The 22,419-nt window shown below is 37.4% G+C and overlaps 2 pseudogenes; one reads left to right on the plus strand and one right to left on the minus strand.

The window, feature by feature from the left end:
• Positions 1-6,890: 6,890 nt before the first annotated feature.
• LOC114827467 (putative wall-associated receptor kinase-like 16) lies at positions 6,891-14,347 on the plus strand (annotated as a pseudogene).
• Positions 14,348-14,949: 602 nt separating this feature from the next.
• On the minus strand, positions 14,950-19,038 carry LOC139188943 (coatomer subunit alpha-1-like; annotated as a pseudogene).
• Between the last annotated feature and the right edge of the window lie 3,381 nt (positions 19,039-22,419).

Consider the following 22,419-nt stretch of genomic DNA (forward strand, 5'->3'; position numbering starts at 1 on the left):
ATGTATTGAGGAGCGAGCCCTTATTCTATAAAAGGGACTCCCTCACCTTCATTAGAGAGCATCGCCGCCAGCTGAGCAACCGCCTCGCCACGAGCATCACTCCTAACCCATCATTTATGTATTGAGGAGCGAGCCCTTATTCTATAAAATGGACTCCCTCACCTTTAACGCCACAAGCCAAGCCAACCAAGGCAACATAAGCCACAAGCAGAGCAACCTCGCAACATGTGCTACTTCTAGTTGAGCATCATTTCAGATTGGGCACCGCCTCATATCGAGTATCAGTTCTAGACGACATCTAGTTACTTCGACCCACACATAAACTGAATTTCAAATCTCCAGCCAAAAGACTCTCTTGACTGAAGACTTGGGGGACTACTGTTTGTACCATACTTAGGGCCTCCGTATTTAGATCTCGTATAAATACTCGGGAGACTCAAATGTAATTATGTAATAAATGAAGGGGCAAATATGTAATAAGTGATGAGCCCTTATTCTATAAAAGGGCCCCCTCACCCTCACAATCCTCAAGCCTCACTCTCACATTACAAAGCTCTCATCCTCACATACAGAGGCCAAGTTTTAGGCCATGGGAGGAGAGCACACAGAAAATAGGCTAGAGAGCGCACTGCCTCTAGCCTTCTTGTATATTCGCCATTCAGAGTGAAACAATATCAACATTAGTGTGGACGTAGCCCAAATATTGGGGTGAACCACGATACACCTTTTGTTCTTTACTTTCTTGCAAATTCACGGTCGGATTTATGTTGTTCCAAGACTCCTCCGGTTTTGTGTATCAACATTATGTATTGTGAATTTTTGTCCTCAACTTTTGTAGCATATACAAGCTAAAAGATAATACAATATTAAATCCATATATGGTCGAAATATTTATCAGTTTAATCATTAAAATGCATAAACTCAATTACACATCCAGGTTAGATCAATTCTCGAAGTTTTGCTCCACAATAAAAACTGCTTAGCTATGAGTTCACCTATAAAACATGCAAAGGCAATATACTTTTTAGCCACAGTTCAATGTAATGTGAATTGTTGTCTGCAACTTTTGTATCTAATAAATATCTACGGTTAAAAATATTCATTGATCTATTAGAAGTTATCATGGACGTACCCATTTTTCTACCACATATAGGAATATAGAGGCTAGAAGATTATCATTTAATTGAAACATACCAAACTCATTAAACACTCTAATCATAAGCTCATACCAATTATTAAGCTAATTAGTGCTCTAGAAATTTAGATATGTCAAATGATGAAGAAAAGGAAGAGGGAGAGGTTTGGATGACTATGGAGGAGTAGATGGGGGTGCGGAATGACAACCATGGGAGATGGAAGGATTTTTTAAAGAGAGAGAGAAGGGAATTTGCTCTATGGGGAGATGATGGACTGGGTAGGGTTTTATTTTTTATTTTTAAGTAGATTGAGTTGGGTGTAAAAAGAAGTTTGATTAAGTTGAGTTTTGATAAGTAAGGGCGGTTTCGGAAATGATGTTGGGTGTAAATAGATAATGATAGATAAATCAAATACAATGTGGATATAAAAAGTAAGTTGGGTGTTGAGATACAAAATATGGGTTCAAATAAAATTTCCCTTTCAACAACTAGTTTCTTAAAAAAAGAACAGTAATGCTATTCTTACCATGTTTTTATACCACATTTATATATCACCTTATGTGGCATTTGATGTGGACAACCACATCATTTAAATTAGAATTTAATTTAAATTAAAAATCATTTAATAAATCAATAATTAAAATAAAAGCTGGAATTAAATGGTGATTATGGCATACGAGGAGTCTTCTCCTTCCTTCCCCATTCAATCCTGCTTCTTCTCCCGTTTCTTCTTCAATGCCAGTTCTTTCATGCCGTAATTTTTTCGCTCCCCTATCTGGATTATTAGTACGCATCTATCATTTTTTTTTCAATGAATTTAATTTATTTTTGTCTGTTTATTTCTTCTTCTTTCTCTCAATCTCCATTATGTAGCAAGATAAATTCTTCTTCGGGTCTTGATCAGAGTCGACGTTAGTGGTGTCGTGGTGAGGGATGAAGGTTTTTTGACGATACGTACTTGAGATTCCTTAATTTGATTATAAGTAGGAACAAGATGGAGTCCTTAATGATTCAAAGTGTTAAATCTTCAACCCCCAGTGTCATATTTTTCTATGAACAAAAAGGTTTAGGTAAATAGTCTAATGGAGATCGAGAGAAAGAAGAAGAATAAACTGACTACAAAAATGTAAATTCATTGAAAAATAATGGTAAATGCTTACCAATAATCCAAATAGGGGAGCGTTGATGAACCTTTGCCTTATGAGAATTAGTTGAGATTGTGGTAGTCCACACCAAGGAAGAAAATATCGGTAATATCGGAAATATCGGTAGTCCGAAAACACGGAAATATCGATGGAAATATCAGGATAATATCGATATCGATAAAAATTACATGGAAACCACGGAAATTGTAAGAAAAACTTGGAAATTTTTATTGAAACTTTGCAGGATGTTTATTTAGTCAATTATCTATTAGTTTATCACAAAAAATTGGAAGGAAATGCATTGCATGATGGATTTAACTGATTTAAGTTGATTATACAGCGAGCTGGCAAACACTGTGAGTGTAGAAAATATGTAGTAATTAATGAAAAAAAGATTAAACACACCATAATCATTTATATATAATGATTTACTACAATATTTTACACTTTATACATTGCAGGGTAAGATACATGAGTGATTTAGAATCTTGATGAAACCACCATTACTTTTTATCTTGTCAAAAGTTGTAAAAGTTGTCAAGAGTCAGAGACAGAGAGTCAGAGACAAGGTTATGAATTAAGGAAAACTAATGAAAAGAGCTTGAAAACTTTGAGTTTTAACGATAAGGACAAAATAAATGGTAAAATGAATAGTACCAAGATTGATTTTTTAGTGTAAAAATGTGATTTTTCATTAAAGTGAACAGTACCATGAGTTTTTTGTTAAAGTTCCCTATGAATTATTTGAATGCTTTTTTTTTTTTCTCACACGCCACCACACACATACACAGAGTCAGAGACTCTCACACGCCACCACACACGCACACAGAGACATTTATAAAATATATGTTTAATTTAAATAGGTTTAAGAATTATGTGGATCGTCGGATTGGTTGAGATTTAATCTCAACCGTCCAATCCAACTTAAGTTTTTCAGTCCTCTCCTCTCCGTCTCTCATTCTGAATCTCTGATTCATAGACACGCACACACATTCTTGAACTCTCTCAAGTCTGAACCCAATCTCATCTCTCTCAGTCTCGACTCCACAGTCGTCGAGACGCCATCATCATCATCCAAGAGTCACCGCAGAAAAAAGGGGCGCCGTTGTCGTCAGAAGTAAGGAGGCGCCGTCATCGAGACTCTTGCCTCTCCTTCTGTAGAAGTATGAAGGAGGCACCGTCATCGTCATCCAAGAGTTGTCGACGTTGTTGTTATCCAAGAGTCGCCGCAGAAGATTTGACAACGATTCTGCATTGTATACTGAGTCCAATGGTTTCGATAGTCGCAACTCCTCTCCGGCGAAGCTCCAGGGAGCGGAAGGAACGAAGCAGTCGTAGAAAAAGCAGCCGCCGGAATGAACGATGAGATTTCTGGGTTGATTTCAAAATATAAGGTTTTATTTCGATTTTTTTTTCTGGGTTGATTTCTAGGGTTTGTCAAGATTGGGGTTGAATCTGTTTTGATTGTTTCTTGATCTGCAATTGGAACAAGATTGGGGTTGATTTCTGGGTTGATTTCTAAAATGTCGCGATAATATCGGTAATATCGCGATATTATCGATAATATCGATAATATCGCGATATTATCGATAATATCGATAATATCGCGATATTTTGACGAAAACCTATTGGATGTGTGTGGAAATATCGGACTCCGAAAAAAACGATAATATCGGCGAAATATCGCCGATATTATCGATTTTTTATACCCTGGTCCACACTAACATAAAAAAAACTGGTGCGAAAAAATATGGCGTGAAAGAACTGACGGAAGAAGAAACGGGAGAAGAAGCATGATTGAATGGGGAAGGAAGGAGAAGATTCCTCGTATGCCACAATCACCATTTAATTCCAGCTTTTGTTTTAATTATTGATTATAAAAACATGGTAAGAGTATCATTACTGAAAAAAGAAAGAAAATAATCAATAAATTCACTTTAGGTGTAAATACATATATTCACATCGCTTTACTTATTTATATATTCCAAGTTAATTAAGGTAATTAAGTAATCTTTCTTGACTCAACTTTAAATAATTAAATAAACTTGGCTTGACTTTGCACACTCCCCTCGCTTATTGACTAATGACTCAGTACTAAGTCATTATCACAACTTAGGGGTGGTGAGCAATCCCATTAAAATAGAACTTAATATTTACATATTAAAAACAAAAACAAATTGATGCAAAATCTCCCGACGACTAATACTTTCCCAAGTCATGCATGAAACATACACATTTGTCCCTTCATGCCACTTGGTTATAAGCAAACATCATGTCATGCATAAAACATACACATTTGTCCCTACATCTAACTTACTAATGTTATCGCTTGACTTAAAAAAAAAAAAAAAATCGAAATGTATGTAGTGGATAAACACAATCTCAAACTTTAATTGAACTCACATAACAACGATAAATAAAGGCATTATCACAACTTAGGGGTGGTGAGCAATCCCATTAAAATAGAACTTAATATATACATATTAAAAACAAAAACAAATTGATGCAAAATCTCCCAACAACTAATACTATTCCAAGTCATGCATGAAACATACACATGTCCCTTCATGCCACTTGATTATAATCAAACATTATGCATTTACTAATACTATTCCAAGTCATGCATGAAACCTACACATTTGTCCCTTCATGCCACTTGATTATAAGCAAACATCATGCATGCACAAGTTATTTACTAATTAGTATTACTACTATTCAGCTTGTATCATGACCTTTTTTTTTTTTTCTGTTACTCATACGCCCAAGACATTGTAAATAATGTTGATTATTCAAAACGAATCAACAACTAGTTGCACATGGTCACAGTCAGTGATACTCCCAACTTGATAAAGAAAGACAAACAAGGAAATCGAATTCCAAACTAAAATAAAATGTATATAAATATAGAAAATTGTTATTAGCACTCCAAAAATCTCATTTGGCATTCCAAACTTTCTATAATTAGAAAGAAAAATACACTTGTGCAAAGTGTAGAATGAAATTTTTTGAGTGCTAATAACAGTTCCCTAAATATGTCTTAACAAATATTGTACGTGGCATTGTTTTAGACTTTCGCGAATAGACTTATAATTTCTAGTATCTAATAAATATCCAAATTGAAAATATTCATCGATCTACAAAATTTTCTCATGGAGGTACCCATTTTTTTTTGCCACAGATACCAATATAGAGGCTAAAAGACAATACGATATTAAATTCATATGTGGTCGAGATTTTTATGAATTTAATCATTAAAATGCATAAACTCAATTATACATTCAAGTTAGATCAATTCCTGAAGTTTTAGTCAATAATAAAACTACTTATCTATGAGTTCACCTATAAAATGTGCAAAGGAGATATACTTTTTAACCACAGTTTTATGTATTATGAATTTTTATCCGCAACTTTTGTGGCATATAGAGGCTAAAAGATACTACGATATTGAATCCATATATGGTCAAAATATTTATCAGTTTAATCATTAAAATGCATAAACTAAGTTACACATCCATGTTAGATCAATTCCCGAAGTTTTGCTCCACAATAAAAACTGCTTAGCTATGAGTTCGCCTTTAAAACGTAAAAAAAAAAAAGGAGTGAAAAAATATGGCGTGAAAGAACTGGCGGAAGAAGAAACGGGAGAAGAAGCATGATTGAATGGGGAAGGAAGGAGAAGATTCCTCGTATGCCACAATCACCTTTTAATTCCAGCTTTTGTTTTAATTATTGATTTATTTAATGATTTTTAATTTAAATTAAATTATGATTAATTTAAATGATGTGGCTGTCCACATCAAATACCACATAAGGTGGTATATAAATGTGATATAAAAACATGGTAAGAGTATCATTACTGAAAAAAGAAAGAAAATAATCAATAAATTCACTTCAGGTGTAAATACGTAGATTTGCATCGCTTTATTTATTTATTTATTTGTATATTCCAAGTTGATTAAGGTAATTAAGTAATCTTTCTTGACTTAACTTTAAATAATTAAATAAACTTGGCTTGACTTTGCACTGCCGTCGCTTATTGACTAATGACTCAGTACTAAGTCTTTTTTTTTTTTTTTTTTGGTCAGGTACTAAGTGAGATCGATATTTTCTTGTGCTCGTCCTGGAAATAAACCGGACAAAGCCTAATGGTGGACTAAAACAATAACAGACAAATCAGCCAAGATGAGGAACACAAAATATGCCACCATGCGTTTTAATCCCTTCCATTTATATTAATTCCTACGGAAGGCCAACCATGCTCAAGGCAACGCGTATCGACTAATGACTAATACTAAGTCAGGTGGATGTTTTCTTGTGCATTTCCTGGAAATGAATGGGACAAAGCCTAGTTGTGGACTAAAACAATAACAGACAATTAAGAGTAGGGACACATTTTCCCCCAATCCAAAATATTCCACCACGCGTTTTAATCCCTTCCACGTATATATTCCTACAGAAGGCCAACCTTCTTAATTAGCAGTTCCTTAATTTCTTGGATCCATCACCTGCTTGGATTTTCTCTGCTACTGCTAGGATCTGCTCGACCCTTTTTAGTTAATACTACATGGCGTTACATAGGAGGATGCATATTTTGCATCTCTCTTTAGTAATGGTGGTAGTTGTTACAATTTTACTAGGAACTCCAACTCCAACAACAGCTCAATCTCTCCTTCCGCCTCAGCTGGCACTGCCTGACTGCCCTGACCATTGTGGCAATCTCACAATTCCATACCCATTTGGCATAGGCTCTGATTGCTACCTCGACGACCGGTTTGAAATCACTTGTAACATTTCCACTCAACCGCCAACAGCATTTTTGATGACGGGCAATGTCGAAATTACCAACATATCTCTTTATGACGGTGAGGTCCAAATACTACAGTTCGCAACCAGTGATTGTTATGATGCTCAAGGCAACTCGAACGAAACGAACAGTGCCGATCTCTCTGTGCCTCCTCCTTACACCATCTCCAAAACCAAAAACATGTTCGTTGCAGTTGGATGCGACACATATGCGTTTTTTATAGGTTACCGGGGTGAAAAAAAGTACACAACTGGGTGTATGTCCATATGTGACAATCTTGGCAACGCTATCGATCAGCGGGATACTTGCTCTGGCGTTGGATGTTGCCAAACTAAAATCCCCAGTGGGCTGCAAAATCAGACTGTGACCTTGGGAGGCTTTAACAATTATACGGATGTGCGGGACAGCAACCGATGCAGCTACGCGTTCCTTGTGCAAGAAGGCGAGTTCAACTTTAAAAATACAAGTCTTCAAGAACTAAACAAGAAAGCCCAGCTTCGGGAAATTCTTGATTGGAAAATTGGGAAGGAATGAGTTATGTAATATTGCAGCTAAAAACGATAGCACTTTTGCATGCAAGGCAAATAGCTTCTGCCATAATCGGACTTCAGGCTCCATATGCCGGTGCCTGCCAGGTTACGAAGGGAACCCATACCTCCCGGATGGTTGCCAAGGTAAATAAATCTAGACACCATTGACCATTTGATTATTATTATTATAAACAATTTTGCGTATATCAAAACATAATTATATGTATGTATGTATGCATGCACGTGTGTATGTATGTACGTGTGTACGCATGTACGTGTGTATGCGTGTACATGTGTATGTGTGTACGCGTATGTGTGTCTGTGTACTTGTGTGTCTGTGTACGTGTGTATGTATGTGTACGTGTATATGTATGTAGGTAGGTCTACTTATTTGATTATGGTTTAAACAAATAAATTTTCGATTTGCTTGACTTTCTTGCATATATGATTGTATTGTTAGGATTTGGACCCATCCGGTTTCAAATTGTGGGAATTCTAAGGATTCTCATATTTTAACCATTCATCGTGTATCGTAGGGTAAAAAATTAAATCTAGACACCATTTGACCATTGGATTATTATCAAAACAATTTTATGTTTATCAAAACATCTTGTATGTATTTATGTATGTATTTATGTATGTATGTATGTATGTATGTATGTATGCATGCATGCATGCATTATGTATGTATGTACATATGTATATGTATGTATGCATGCATACATGTATGTATGTGTGTATATGTACATGTGTACGTATGTATGGATGTACGTACGTACGTACGTACATAATGTATGTATGTATGTATTGACGTATTGTATGTATGTCTACTTATTTTATCATGGTTAGACAACTACATTATCAATTTGCTTGACTTTCTTGCATATATGATTGTATTGTTAAGGTCAGTTGAGGGATTGAACACACTTGTGATCCTTTTATATCTTACTAGCATCTTGCCACACCCTCGTGCTGTGGCAATTTGCTCTTTTACACTTTTTATTATTTATTAATTTGAAATTTTTTATTTTTGTTTAGTTTGAATTTTTTTTAAGGGACACTTTGGATGCGGTCCCTAACTATCAATATTCTTTTATTGAAACCTTGTTAGTTTTTAGTTTTTGATTGAGGTCCCTGACATTAATGTAATAATGTAAGTTACTATATTTTTTAAATTAAAAATTAAAAATTGAAATTTGTAATTGTTTATATTAATGAGATTTTAAATAAAACCCATAATTTATGGGATTAAAAATAATAAAATATAAATTATACTCTCTATTATATTGTGTGTGTGTGTGTATATACATATATGTATGGGTACATTAACCAAAATTAACAAAAAAAGTTATTGTACCAAAACATGGATACATTCTCAAATCAACAAAAAAGAATGTACCCATATAAGTTTAAACATGGATTAAAAATTTTGAAAGGATTTTATATTAAAAAAGGGTACATTTTAAATATAACAAATTGATATATTTGAGAATGGGTACATTTAAGATTAAAAAAAATTGAAAAATTATATAAATGGGTACATTTAAGATTAAAAATTGAGAATCTTTTTATATATATAAAAAAAACTAATAGGTACAAACTTAATTTAATTTAATTTATTATTATTTTGGAAATGTTTGAATTGAAAATTAATTAGAAGTTTAAAAGAGGTGTGAGTATTAAACCCTAAATTAATTACTAATTTTTATATTAAAAAATTATATAATAAACATGTAAATTCATTATCACATTAATGCTAGGGACTTGAATCAAAATTTGAGAACTAATAAGGTCTTAGTCAATGAACAGTAAGAACTAGGGACCGGATACTAATTTTTCCTTTTTTTAAATTAAATTGTTTTATTTTAGAATTCTGATTAGGAAGGGATATTTTGAGAATATTAAAAGCTTCACCATTTTGGTCCACTCACTTTATATATAATAGGGTAAATATTAGTTTAATACTCTTATGTTTCATGGTTTTCAACATTTAGTACATCAAGTTTTTTTCGTCCCAGATTCATACCTAAAGTGTAAATTTTGGGACAGTCTCATACATCTGCTAGTCTAACTGTTAAGTCTTCCGTTAACTAATGACGTGGCGCCCACATGGATAATCACGGGGCGCCACGTGTCAATAAGAGTCGCATGTGGATATTAAAAATTACAAAATTACAAAAAAAAAAATGTTCTTCTCCTTCGAACATCTTCTTCTTCTCCCTCCCTTCTTTAACCCTCCTCTCTCTCCTCCTCTGCACACCCTCTCCGCACACCCTCTCCGCACACCATCTCCACTTTCTCTCTCTAACCCTCATCTCTCTCCTCCTATGCACACCATCTCCGCACACCATATCCACTTCACAGCTTCTGGGCCACTCTGCTTTGCCAAAGAGTTACTAAGTCTGAATCCTAAACTCGCCGCCGAGCTGGACTCCCGCAGCTCTTCGCCTCTTCATCTGGCGAAGTCAAAAGGGTCGGTGGAAATAGTGAAAATCTGGTGTGGGTCAACCCAGATCTGGGTTTGGTGTTGGATCGCGATGGGTTCGCTCCCTTACATCTGGGTGTGATCAAGGGGCGAGCTGGCCGAGTTGGCCTGAGTCAGACCGGCGGCGAAGGTGTGCCGAGGAGGGTGTTCGGAGGAAAGAAGGGAGGGAGAGGGTCGGGGGTTGAGTAAGGTGCCCAGAAACTTTTTTTTTTTAATTTTTAAATTGAGTAGGTTGGGGGTTAAGGTCGGGGGTTGAGGGAGGGAGAGGGTTGGATTTGCACATATGGGTGGAGGCTGAGAAGGGAGGGAGAAGGGAGGGATGGTTGGGGTTGAGGAAGAACAGCCTTTTTTTTTTTTTTTTGTAATTTTGTAATTTTAAATTTTTTTTAATATCCACGTGGAACCTTTATTGACACGTGGCGCCCAGTCATTGTCCACATGGACGCTACATCATCAGTTAACAGAAGACTTAACAGTTTAACTAACGGATGTATGAGACAGTCCTAAAATTTACACTTTAGGTATAACTCTGGGACGAAAAAAACTTGATGTGCTAAATATTAAAAACTACAAAATATGAAGGTAGTGAACTGATATTTACCCTATAATATATATATATACACACACTAGCCTCTTCTCATACGCCTACGTGTGTGACAATTGTCTTTTTTTAATTATTATTATTAAGTTTTGTTTTAAGTTTACTTATTTTAAATATTATTTTTAATTAGTATATATTTTGAAAAATAATGAACTTACTAACAACTCTACACGAATTTTTTTTTTGAAATCCTAATGGAGAAGGGCAATTTGGGTATTATGAAAACTTCACAATTTTTGCCTTCTCTCTTTATATGTAGGTAAATTATATTGCAAAGTACTAGTAGTTAAAACAGCATTATTCAGCAAATAATTGCCACTTTTGTTGGGATGACTATAATATTGGTACAAAAAAATTGCATAACAGCGTGGGTTCGAACCCCATCAGTGACAAATCTAATTTCTAACTTAACGACAATATCGCTCAACTCAAAAAAAATAAAATAAAATAATGTTCACGGTAATAGAAAATTAAAGCACGCACTACGGCACTAGCAGTAATAAGCTAAAAGAACATTCTCTGTTACAGTTGTTTTAAAACATTAAAACTAAAATAAATTAGGTTCTTGTTCCTTATTTTTCTTTCTTATTAATTGATTTTTTTATCAAGATCCTTTGACTTTTGTCCATGTTATTATTTGAATATTTAATTATTTCAATGTCATCATATGTCAATTCTAAAAATGAAAACCACAGCAAGCGGCCCAGTGGTAAAGGTGCAGACTACGGCTCCCCAATAAACAAAAAAATGTGGGAGGTCCCGGGTTCCATACTCCAAGCTGGTGAGCCTGCTTGACTGTGGCCACGGGCAGGGTGAAATTCCCTATAGCCTCTCCGGACCCAAAAGAGGTAGATAACTGTGGCTTGACACAAGTTGTTCCCTTTTTTTAAAATAGAAAATAAATTCTGAAAATGAAAAACTTATGAATCGTATCCACATATACTTTTTAGTATTTCACATATTTTTATTTCTAATTTGTACCCACTTTTTTGTACCAATATTCTTTTTAGTTCTAATTTGTACCCATAATTTTAAATTTTAATATGTACCATATTTTTTAATCTAATATGGACCCATATTTTTTTGGTGAAATGCTAATTACATGTATTTATTTTATGTTTTAAGATATATCAGTAGTTATTTCTTAGAAAATATTAATAATTACATGGGTACATTATTTTTTTTTTGTTAGAATTATGTGAAGAACAATATTACTCTATTTTTTATTTTTAAGTAATTATTGTATTGTAATTTTTTTTTAAATTTCATAATTTGTGGGATATTGAATGAGCTAGGAACCTCAAACAAAATATTCAAATAAATAAGGTTTCAATCTAATAATTAGATTGATTAGACCAGAATCAAAATGACCCTTAAAATAATATGTAGCCAAAGTAGCCACCAATTAGCCACAGGTGCTGTTGCTCTGTGAAGATAGTGCCCACAATCTAATAGTAATGGTGCCCAATTACTAAATTTGCCGTGGATTGTCAAATCTGTGGGTTTATGAACTGTTTCCTTTGGCCATTTTTTAGTAGCGAGTTGTTTACAAAAAGTCTCAAAAGTGGGATTTAATTTTTACCTATTGTCCATGGATTTAATTCATTCTTTTTCTGTTCAGATATTGATGAGTGCAAGGCTCCAGACTACTGCGGTAATGGAACCTGCATAAATACACCGGGAGGTCATTCTTGTCTATGTCCGATAGGGTACAAATATGGCGATCTGGATAAAAAAACTTGCATCAAGGACAATGGTCGAGCAAAGCTCAGTCTCCTGCTTATTATTGCACTAGGTATGCATATGTTAGTTTTATTGTAATTTTTTCTTTTACATCGCCTTTGGATTTAAAGATGAATGTTCTTAAAAAACCCAGCTGCAAATCTCTTACTTTAGGTTGTTAATTTATTATTTACATGTCATATCATATAGTCCTAGTCTAAAATTCTAAACTTACTATTTATCTTTGAACAATTGCACTCAAATTTTATTTACTTTACCCACTTTTAGATCCAAAACTTTCACACGTACTTATATCATAAGTGTTCTCTGAAAGACAGGTTTTTAATCAATATTGTAAATAATGTAGCAATCGAAATCGATATGTACACTTTGTTTTTGACATGATATCAAAATTAACATCGACACCTTGTCACTAACATACGGAGAGTCTGTCTTGCCCAGAGAATACTTACATATGTGTCAATAACATATGGAGAGTCATCTTTGCAGGTGCCAGTGGAGGTTTCTTGCTTTTACTAAGTGGATCTTGGATATATTGGGGAATGCAAAGAAGAAAGTTCCTCAAACTCAAAGAAAAATACTTTAAAGAAAATGGTGGCTTATTGTTACAACAAAAAATCGCTAGTCAAGGAGGCTCTGTCGAGACAACAAAAATTTTCACGGCAGAAGAACTTGAGAAGGCAACAAACAATTACCATGAAAGTGGAATCCTTGGTGAAGGAGGCTATGGAATAGTTTACAAAGGAATATTAGCAGCAGATAACAATAAAGTGGTTGCCATAAAAAAAGTCTAAAATTTGTGTCCCAACGCAGAAGGAGCAGTTTGTCAACGAGTTGCTTGTTCTCTCTCAAATCAACCATAGAAATGTGGTGAGGTTATTGGGTTGTTGTTTGGAGTTAGAAGTTCCTCTACTAGTTTACGAGTTTATCGCTCACGGCACTCTCTTTGAGCACATACATGGCAAAAAGAGGAAAGGATCATCATTTTCATTGGAATTACGACTCAAGATAGCTGCTGAAACTGCTGGAGCACTAGCATACTTACACTCCTCAGCTCTGATGCAAATCATACATCGAGATGTGAAACTGACAAATATACTGTTAGATGAAAATTACACGGCAAAAGTGTCAGACTTTGGAGCTTCACGATTGATTCCTCTTGATCAAGCCCAACTTGCAACTTTAGTGCAAGGAACAATCGGATACTTGGACCCTGAATACTTCCACACGAGTCAACTAACAGATAAGAGTGACGTCTATAGCTTTGGAGTTGTCCTTATGGAGCTACTAACAAGTAAACTGGCACTTGATTCTCATAGGCCTGAGGGAGAGAAAAACCTGGCAAGGTTCTTTCTTTGTTTAATGGAAGAGGATCGCCTGAATGAAATTCTCGATGATGACATACTTAACGAGAGAAACATCAAGACATTAAAAACAGTGGCCAATCTGGCAAAAAGATGTGTAAGGTTAAAAGGGGAGGACATGCCAACAATGAAAGAAGTTGCCATGGAGCTTGAAGGAATGAGAATTACAGAAAAGCATCCATGGGGAAAAGCTGAAATTTGTTCAGAAGAGACTGAGTGCTTACTTGGGCCAGGTAACTCAGATGCTTATCCTATGGATGTTAGAGCTGGTTCTAGTTCTGGTACAACTATTGGGTAAGACAGCATGCAGATCCAGATGTTAATTCCATATGATGATGGAAGATAATTCACTACTTCATATAATCAACATTGTTCATCATTCTAGCCATAGTGAAATAGTATTATTTTTCATCACAGACCATAAGTGTAGCCGATGTCCTTCCTCTGTACCCTCGAGTTTGAAATTTTCTTTTGCTACAGTTTAGATTTAGTTGAAAGTAAAGTATCGCTTGTATAAAATAAAATATTAATTTTCATCATTTTGACAGTTTTTATTTAGGAACCAGGATCCTCTCCTGAGCAGTTCCCTAGGGATCCCACAATCTTGTCCGTTCATTTTTTATCGTGCGGTCAGTTTTCGTTAGGTACTATTCATATTTGAATTTTAAAATTTAAATTTTAAATAATTTCTGATCGTACAATATACGATGAACGGACATGATTGCGGGATCCCTAGGGAACTGCTCAGGAGAGTATCCTGGTTCTTTATTTAGGGTATGTATCTGAGCATTAAATGGTGAAGATCCCAACCTTGCACGTAAGAAGTGGCCCAACACCAAAAACTATGGCTAATTTCTTCTTCAAAATAAGTACGAGTTTGGAAGATCCTGAGTTACATGCTTATGACATTCCGTACTTAATTAGTGTATATGATAATTAATTGTTAACATGGTAGTGAGAAATATTTCAAAAAATAAAGTTATAGAAAGAAAGAAAAAATCCCCGTATATCAACTACTAAAGTCGGTGAAGTAATAGGTAAGTGCAACAACAGTTGAGTGCAAAAGTGAAAATTTTAAGTGTTTTTAAGTGTTTTTCCTTGGCTTTTTAAGTGTTTTTTTTAATTATCTGGTACCAAAGTATTTCAAAGGAAATGGTGGCTTCTTGTTACAACGACTACGATTCAACGAGGAGGGATCGATGGAGACAACAACAATCTTTACAGCAGAAGGACTTGAGAAGGCCACAGACAACTACCATGAGAGCAGAAGAACTTAATGCAGTGGTTGCCATAGAAAAGTCGAAAACCGGTGCAATGTTCATGAGTTCATCAGCAGGGGAACTCTTTGATCATCTTCATAGCATAAAGAGCAAGAATCATCGCTTTCATGGGAGTTACGACTGAAGATCGCGGCAGAAACTGCCGGAGCACTGGCGTACTTACACTCCTCCACCTCCATGCCAATCATACACCAAGATGTGAATATAATTAGCACAAAGTTACTCAGGCACACAAGAAATGAAATACATTCCAAACACAACATATTCAAAATCCAGGCAGATTGACATTTCTCGGATGGAATTCAAAAAAGAGTTTTAACATGAAAATGGTGTCTACAATATATGAGATTTCAAAGTTACAAATCTTTGGAAAAGCAAGTAATTTACCAACTCAATCTAATTTGTTTATTTTCAAAAGTCACAAGAATCACCTAGACCAAAATGCTCAACCTGTTCATTACAGCGAAATCATGATCACGTACCTTGAAATAAAATTTGAAATAGAAATACAAGAGAAGCACAACCTAATCAAATCGCGTTCTTTAACATAGAAACCCTGCTCAAGGAGATGAGAAAACTAACATAACCGTTGTCGTACTTGAAGGTTGAAAAATTTGCGACCACTTGAGCAGCAGGAGATCATCTTATCTGGGTGGGAGAACAGAGCAAACCAGAGGAATCTGATCCAACCACTGAAAGATCACAAACAGTACAAAGCTTCCCTTCCTGGTCGGGAACAAACCGAGAACTGCAGTACAGGCATGACACATCCTTCTGTCCACGGTAAATAGGCACGTATGTTGCCCCGCAAACCACAAATGGGTTTCTGAAATCATAGTTTAGCTGGGTTGCATCAGTCATAGTTTAGCAGGATTTGTCTTGCAGTCTTTGCATGGTTTTCAATGGTGGGGTTGGTTTCCAAAAGTCGCCTGGCAAAGTTAGCTGCCGTGTTGAGATTACCAGCCTTATAGCAAACACTCATGGCATTTAGTAATGCAAGTCTCAAGTGAGGCATCTGAAGGTTGCAGTGGGTGAAGTAAGCAGCTAGCTCCTGTTGGCGAATCGGATCGCCTTTAAGTTCCTTCCTCTTAATCTCCATCTTCAAACCTAGAACATACTCCTTTACAATGATAATTAATTCTTTTACTTCATCAACCTCTCTCTTTGAATCAACTACGATCAGAGGAATAGTATACAGAATACCAAGGAGAAGACGTAAAGCATCAGCAAATTTCCCTTGCGTTGTGGCCTTGTAACCCGCCTTAAGCTTCTCTTCTAGCTCTGAGAATTTAAATACAAGAGCAGGAGGACCCCTAACATTAGGTGTAGCTGATTCACTCCATCCCCTCTCAATGGCCACGGTGAGCACATGAGCTGCCGAGAAGGCATGTAGATACATATGACTGCCCATGTGTAAATCGAGAAATAATTGTCTCAAGGGATCAAAGTTCTTTACACCCAGCTCCCTGCTCAACAAACGCATTGCAATATCGAAATTCCCAGCAGTAGCATGTTCAGCAACAAGAGATGATTTCTGGGACCAGGTTTGGCTTACAGGCATACCTGGAGTTGGGGCAACAAACACAGAAGAACGGGCATTGCTGGCAGTTTTTGGAGTATCAATCTCAGGTGGAAGTTCAAGATCGCATCCAGCACTGCACTGATGTCTCCATTTGGAATATTGTCCACGTCAACAAGATCCAACTCCTCTCCCCAATCAGCATCTGCAACCTCTTCATAATCTTCCTCAATATTCTTGCCCACATTATCAAGACCACCCTCAAATATTCCTCTCATGACCCTCAACAAGGGCCAATCTCCTCCGCAGATGATTGGCATTGGTGGTAACAAAAGAGACGGAGATTTCACCTTGGGTAAAACAGGAACATTATCTCCCAGTTCAGCCGCCAAACGTTCGGCAATATCATGGAGCCCATGAATTTGCATTACCCTGACGAAGGGCCTCCACTCCCAATCGATACCAGTGATCTTTCTCATCAATTTCCTTGGCAGAAGCAACAGCAATCTGGATGTTCCCGCTCCCTAGTGCCAAGTTGAAGCGAGTCCTCTCATCCTTCACAAAATGAAGGGCAACCTCAGGGAAACCTTTCTGCTGTAGATATGCAATCATGGCCTGGCCACACAGCTCAGAACTCCTTATCATGCTCATCACCTGGTCATACCTCTTCTTCAGTAAGGATAACTTGAAAACATATTCTGTTGCATCAACAACAATGGCACAGTTCTTCCCATCTCGACCCAAGCAATGTATGGTGTTTCCATACACTTTTGTTATATATACAGGAGCGTCGAGGGTCCTGATGATTCTACTATCCCCATTAGGAAGGCAGTATTTGCTGTGGTTCAAGGTTGTATATATGAAGACGCCATTGTCATCCCTAGCTCCCCAACAATAATTCTCTGCTGCAGGTCAAAAATAATGACTCTGTCCTCTGCCCTGCACAGCAAGTTTCCAGTTCCAGCATAAAATATTGCATCAGCAACAATCGGTAGGGCCTCCAATTCCTCTTTTTGCCTCCTGCGCAGTATCACCCCGACCAAAGCTATCTTTGGGTATAACGTATAGTTCATAAGACCCCCCTTCCATATCTGAACATATCAAAGCAGCATTTTCTGTGGGGCTGTAAGATAGTGTCTTTGCCCCTTGATTCAAGTTGGAAGAACCACGATCTTTAACATAGTACATTGAATCACCGCTAACAGAAAAGGCAGGACGCTCCCTCTCCAATTTAAAGACAATCATGCCACTATCATGGCCAGCAGCCAAGAGGTTCATTTCTACTTGAATAAATTCCCATCCTGCTTCCACTAAGTGCTTCCCCTAACTAACAAAATAAGCAATCTCTTCCCGTAGCACATTTAGTCATCCATCTTAGCATTCCATCTCATTACTATCACAGAAATGTCTTAAATTTCATTACTATATGCAGCATTCATTTCTCGAATACAGAGAGGATTGTGGTCGACGGCACGGTACACAGTGCGCCGGTGTTTGTACAGAAACAGAGCGCTGGATTGTGGTCGCAGCCGCTCACTTTCTTGAAACCCACTCTCAAACCTTAGAACGCAGCACTCTCACTCTCTCAAAACCCACTCTGAATAACACGGATGCAACAACCCGCCCTCTCTCCCGCCGTCAGCGTCGGTTCGAAGCCGCTTTGTTTTCACCTAAACTCCAAATCGCGCTCTCCCTCTCTCTCCCCAAAGAGAGCATCACAGCTCAATCCCCTCCCTTTCTCTCCCTCGAACCGTACAGCCCCATGTGACTCTGTCTACGTGCAAACCCTCTCCTCAACCACTCGGAATGACACCAACACCAGCCACCCACCCCCCAAGCGCAATCGCAGAAATCCTCCCATAACGAACACCCTTGCCCCCATCTCTCTCTGCATATCCCTGAATCTCGTAGCCATTGAAATCCCGCCATATCTCTCTCTTCGGGCTTCAGTAGGAAATGAGGGTTTGAGAAGGAAATGGAAAAGGCCCTTCTTCCTTTTCCATGATTATCAACACGTGTGCATAGAGAGAGTCCAAAACGCTGTCCCTTCGCACAGTGCAATTTCATCCCCTACTCCCTCTCTGCAAGCAGGCCGCTGTCCATTCGCAGCTCTCGTATCTCTCCAATCTGTCAGTCCTTCTGTCCTTCTTCGCCAACAACAACAGGCCTACCGAAGCCGAAGCAAAAGCCAAAAGCCCAGATGCGGCGCTCTCGTCTCTCTGCAATCTGTCAGTCCTTCTTACCTTCTTCTTCTTCGCCAACAACAACAGGCCTACCGAAGCCGAAGCAAAAGCCAAAAGCCCAGATGCAGGCCAAACGCTTAAAACCGGTTTTTAAGGTGATGGCAAAACCGTAAATGTAACCAAATTTACACAGTGGCATAGACGTAAATATATCAAAAGAACAGGCGGTGGCAATTTTGTAAATAAAATGAAATCCGGCCAAATTCACTGTTCAGGTGAACAGTGCAATTGGATTTCTTACTTTAGATTAAAGTAATGATCTATTAAACTTCTTAATGTCAGGAGAAATTTTTCATTGTTACGGAAACATGAGGGGTATATCAAGTGTTTTTATACAAGTGGTGAAATTTTTTATTTTTTAAATTATTAACTTTTTAATACACATATCACACCGTTAGCATAGTGACAAGTGGTATATCATCCCGTATTCCGATCACACTAAAAAATCTGTCTGAGTATGGTGTAAGTCTGTGTTTTAAGATTAAAAGCAAGAAGGAAAAGTTCGATCATAGTACAAAGACTTTATCAACCTTCTATACGTTTCTAGAAAACAAGAAAACAATATCTTCAATTTCATTTTTTCAGAAACCAATAAAACGTTGATAAGTTCTTGCTCCACCATCTATCTTTTCTTTCCTGTTTTTACTCAAAATACACAGACTATGCAGCCCTCACAAAAGTATTTAAACGACGGAAATTTTATTTGAACTAATATTTTGTATCTCAACATCCAGCTTATTTTTTATACCCATATTGAATTTGATTTATCTATTATTATCTCTTTACACCCAACGTTATTTCCAAAACAGCCCTTACTTATCAAAACTCAACTCAATCAAACTTCTTTTTACACCCATAAAAAATAAAACCCTAACCAGTCCATCATCTCCATGGAGCAAATCCCCTTCTTTCTCTTTAAAAAATCCTTCCATCTTCCATGGTTGTCCTTCTGCACCCCATCTACTCCTTTGTAGTCATCAAAACTTCTTCCTCTTCCTTTTCTTCATCATTTGACATCTCTAAATTTCTAGAGCATTAATTAGCTTAATAATTGGTATGTGTTCAATCGATTGGTTCAATTTTTACGTATTGATTCCTTTTTCTTTTCAATTAAATGAGTTTTTGGTTATAGTGTTTAATAAGTTTGGTATGTTTCAATTAAATGAGAATCTTCTAGACTATATTCCTATATGTGGTAGAAAAATGGGTACGTCTTTGGTAGATTAATGAATATTTTTAACCGTTGATATATATATATTTTTTTTTGTCGAAATATGCATGAAACATACACATTTGTCCCTTCATGCCACTTGGTTATAAGCAAACATCATGCATTTACTAATATTATTCCAAGTCATGCATGAAACCTACACATTTGTCCCTACATCTAACTTACTAAGCAATCTCTTCCCGTAGCACATTTAGTCATCCTCCCATAACGGACACCCTTGCCCCCATCTCTCTCTGCAAATCCCTGAATCTCGTAGCCATCGAAATCCCGCCATATCTCTCTATTCGGGCTTCAGTAGGAAATGAGGGTTTGAGAAGGAAATGGAATGGGCCCTTCTTCCTTTTCCACGATTATCAACACGTGTGCATCAAGAGCAGTGGTAGAGAGAGTCCAAAACGCTGTCCATTCGCACAGTGCAATTTCATCCGGACTTGGATTGTCTGCTCTCTCATTTCGGTGCCCTCTGTTTGTGTGGTCACGGTTAAGCCACGTCAACATTTTATATTACTATTTCTTTTTGTTTTATTATTTTTGTTGATGCACAAAATCAGCGAAGACTTTGGTACAACAGAAAGTGTCAGGTTTTGTGACCTTCGCTTGGTTGTTTCGGTCACTAGTGAGGATAAGTACGTAAATGAATAGAGACAGAGAAGCAAACACAGGATGTACGTGGTTCACCCAGATTGGCTACGTCCACGGAGTAGAGGAGTTCTTATTAGTAGTGAAGGGCTTACACAAGTACAAAGGATCAAGCTCTCAATTTAGTGAGTTCTTGTGAATGATTTAACACAAATGGCATTAGCCAATATTGTGGGGGAATGACCCCTATTTATAGAAAAACTTGTAGCTTTGTCACATTGACATGTGTCATGTTATGATTGGTTCTTGATGTCGACACGTGCTGCGCTCTGATTGGCTTCTAATCTTGACACGTGTCGAGTAATGATTGGCCTCCTGGTCGGAGGGGAACTCTTCTGGGTCCTTGACAGTATAGCGTTGGCCGGTGCTCGGTAGTTTCGGGATTGGTCAAGTATGGTACAAACAGTGCTCCCCTAAGTTCCCGAGTGAGGGAAACTCCTCGGTTGGGGACTTGCAAGATCCAATCCCTTGAGTAATCACGAAACTTCTAAGTACCGAAGTGTGGTCTGATCTTTATCTGCCCTTCTCTGGAAGTACCTTTCCTCCATCCGGGAATGGTGTATTTAGCTGATGTTGACGCACAAGGTAATGTATCAATTTCACTTGAAGCTTAGTTGTAGTTTCGGGCTTAGTCAAGTGTGATACAAACCCTATAGTAGGAGTCCCCCAAGTCGCCGAGCTAGGAGATCTGCCGAAAGAGGTGACAGACAAGGTAAGCAGTCAAACTTCCAAGTAAGCAACCCAGGATCAGAGGTTTGACTTCGGCTTCCGGTTGATTGTTCTCCTTCTCCTTGTCTCTCATTCAACTGCCAGGATAAGGAGAAGCAAATGGATAAGAGATGATATGAGATACTTTTGCTTTTGAAGAAGTAACTTTCCACAGGCTTATTCTTGAACTGTGCTGGAGGGTTTTCTGGTGCCCTTCAGAGTATAAGGCCGACTCAAAAATTTGAGGGTCAAAACAAGTCCATCAAATCTAGAGTACGTTCGACCTTGATGATATGGGATACTTTTGCTGTTGACGGAATAATGAATGTGGTATGGAAAGGTGTCGTGCTGTAGTGATCTGTTTCAGCTCACCGTTGAACCTTCTGCTTCAATCTTTTGCATGGCAGAAGTGGTGTGCAACCTTTGCATTTAAATGGTCCTTCAGAACATTCCTTCATAGTGACTCATCCACACTTGGCAGCTTCAGTGTAAAGAGCCAATATCTGATCAACTGTCATGAGGTATTTGCCGGTGGAATTCGTGACCTTGATAGCAGTTGAGGATGAGTACTCGAGAGCAATGCTAAGTAAGCAACCAGGCAAAGGCTCCAGGCAGTCAGTTCCAAATTGGAGGTTTGATTTCAGGTTCCGACTGACTGCTCTCTTTCTCCTTGTCCTGCAGGTGTGGACAAGGACAAAGACAAAGATAGGGAGAAAGCATGATATGGGATACTCTTGCTTTCGACCCTGATGATATGAGATACTCTTGTTCTTGGTGTGGCTTATTTGCTGAGGTATTATCGGGGGGAAATAAAGCTGAGTATTTCGAGAGGTTATGTTGAGGGTGCCTTTTCGAATGCGAGAAAGGGTTAAGCATTTTTGCAGGTTTGCCTGTCCGTTGAGGAGGGAGGTCAATGTATATAGGGATTTCCCAATAACAAGTAGTAATGATATTCCTTTACCCTTCTTGGTCACAGCAATGTAGTGGGAGC

Source organism: Malus domestica, chromosome 10 (genome assembly GCF_042453785.1).
Source record: "Malus domestica chromosome 10, GDT2T_hap1".
Classification (NCBI taxonomy): Eukaryota; Viridiplantae; Streptophyta; class Magnoliopsida; order Rosales; family Rosaceae; genus Malus; species Malus domestica.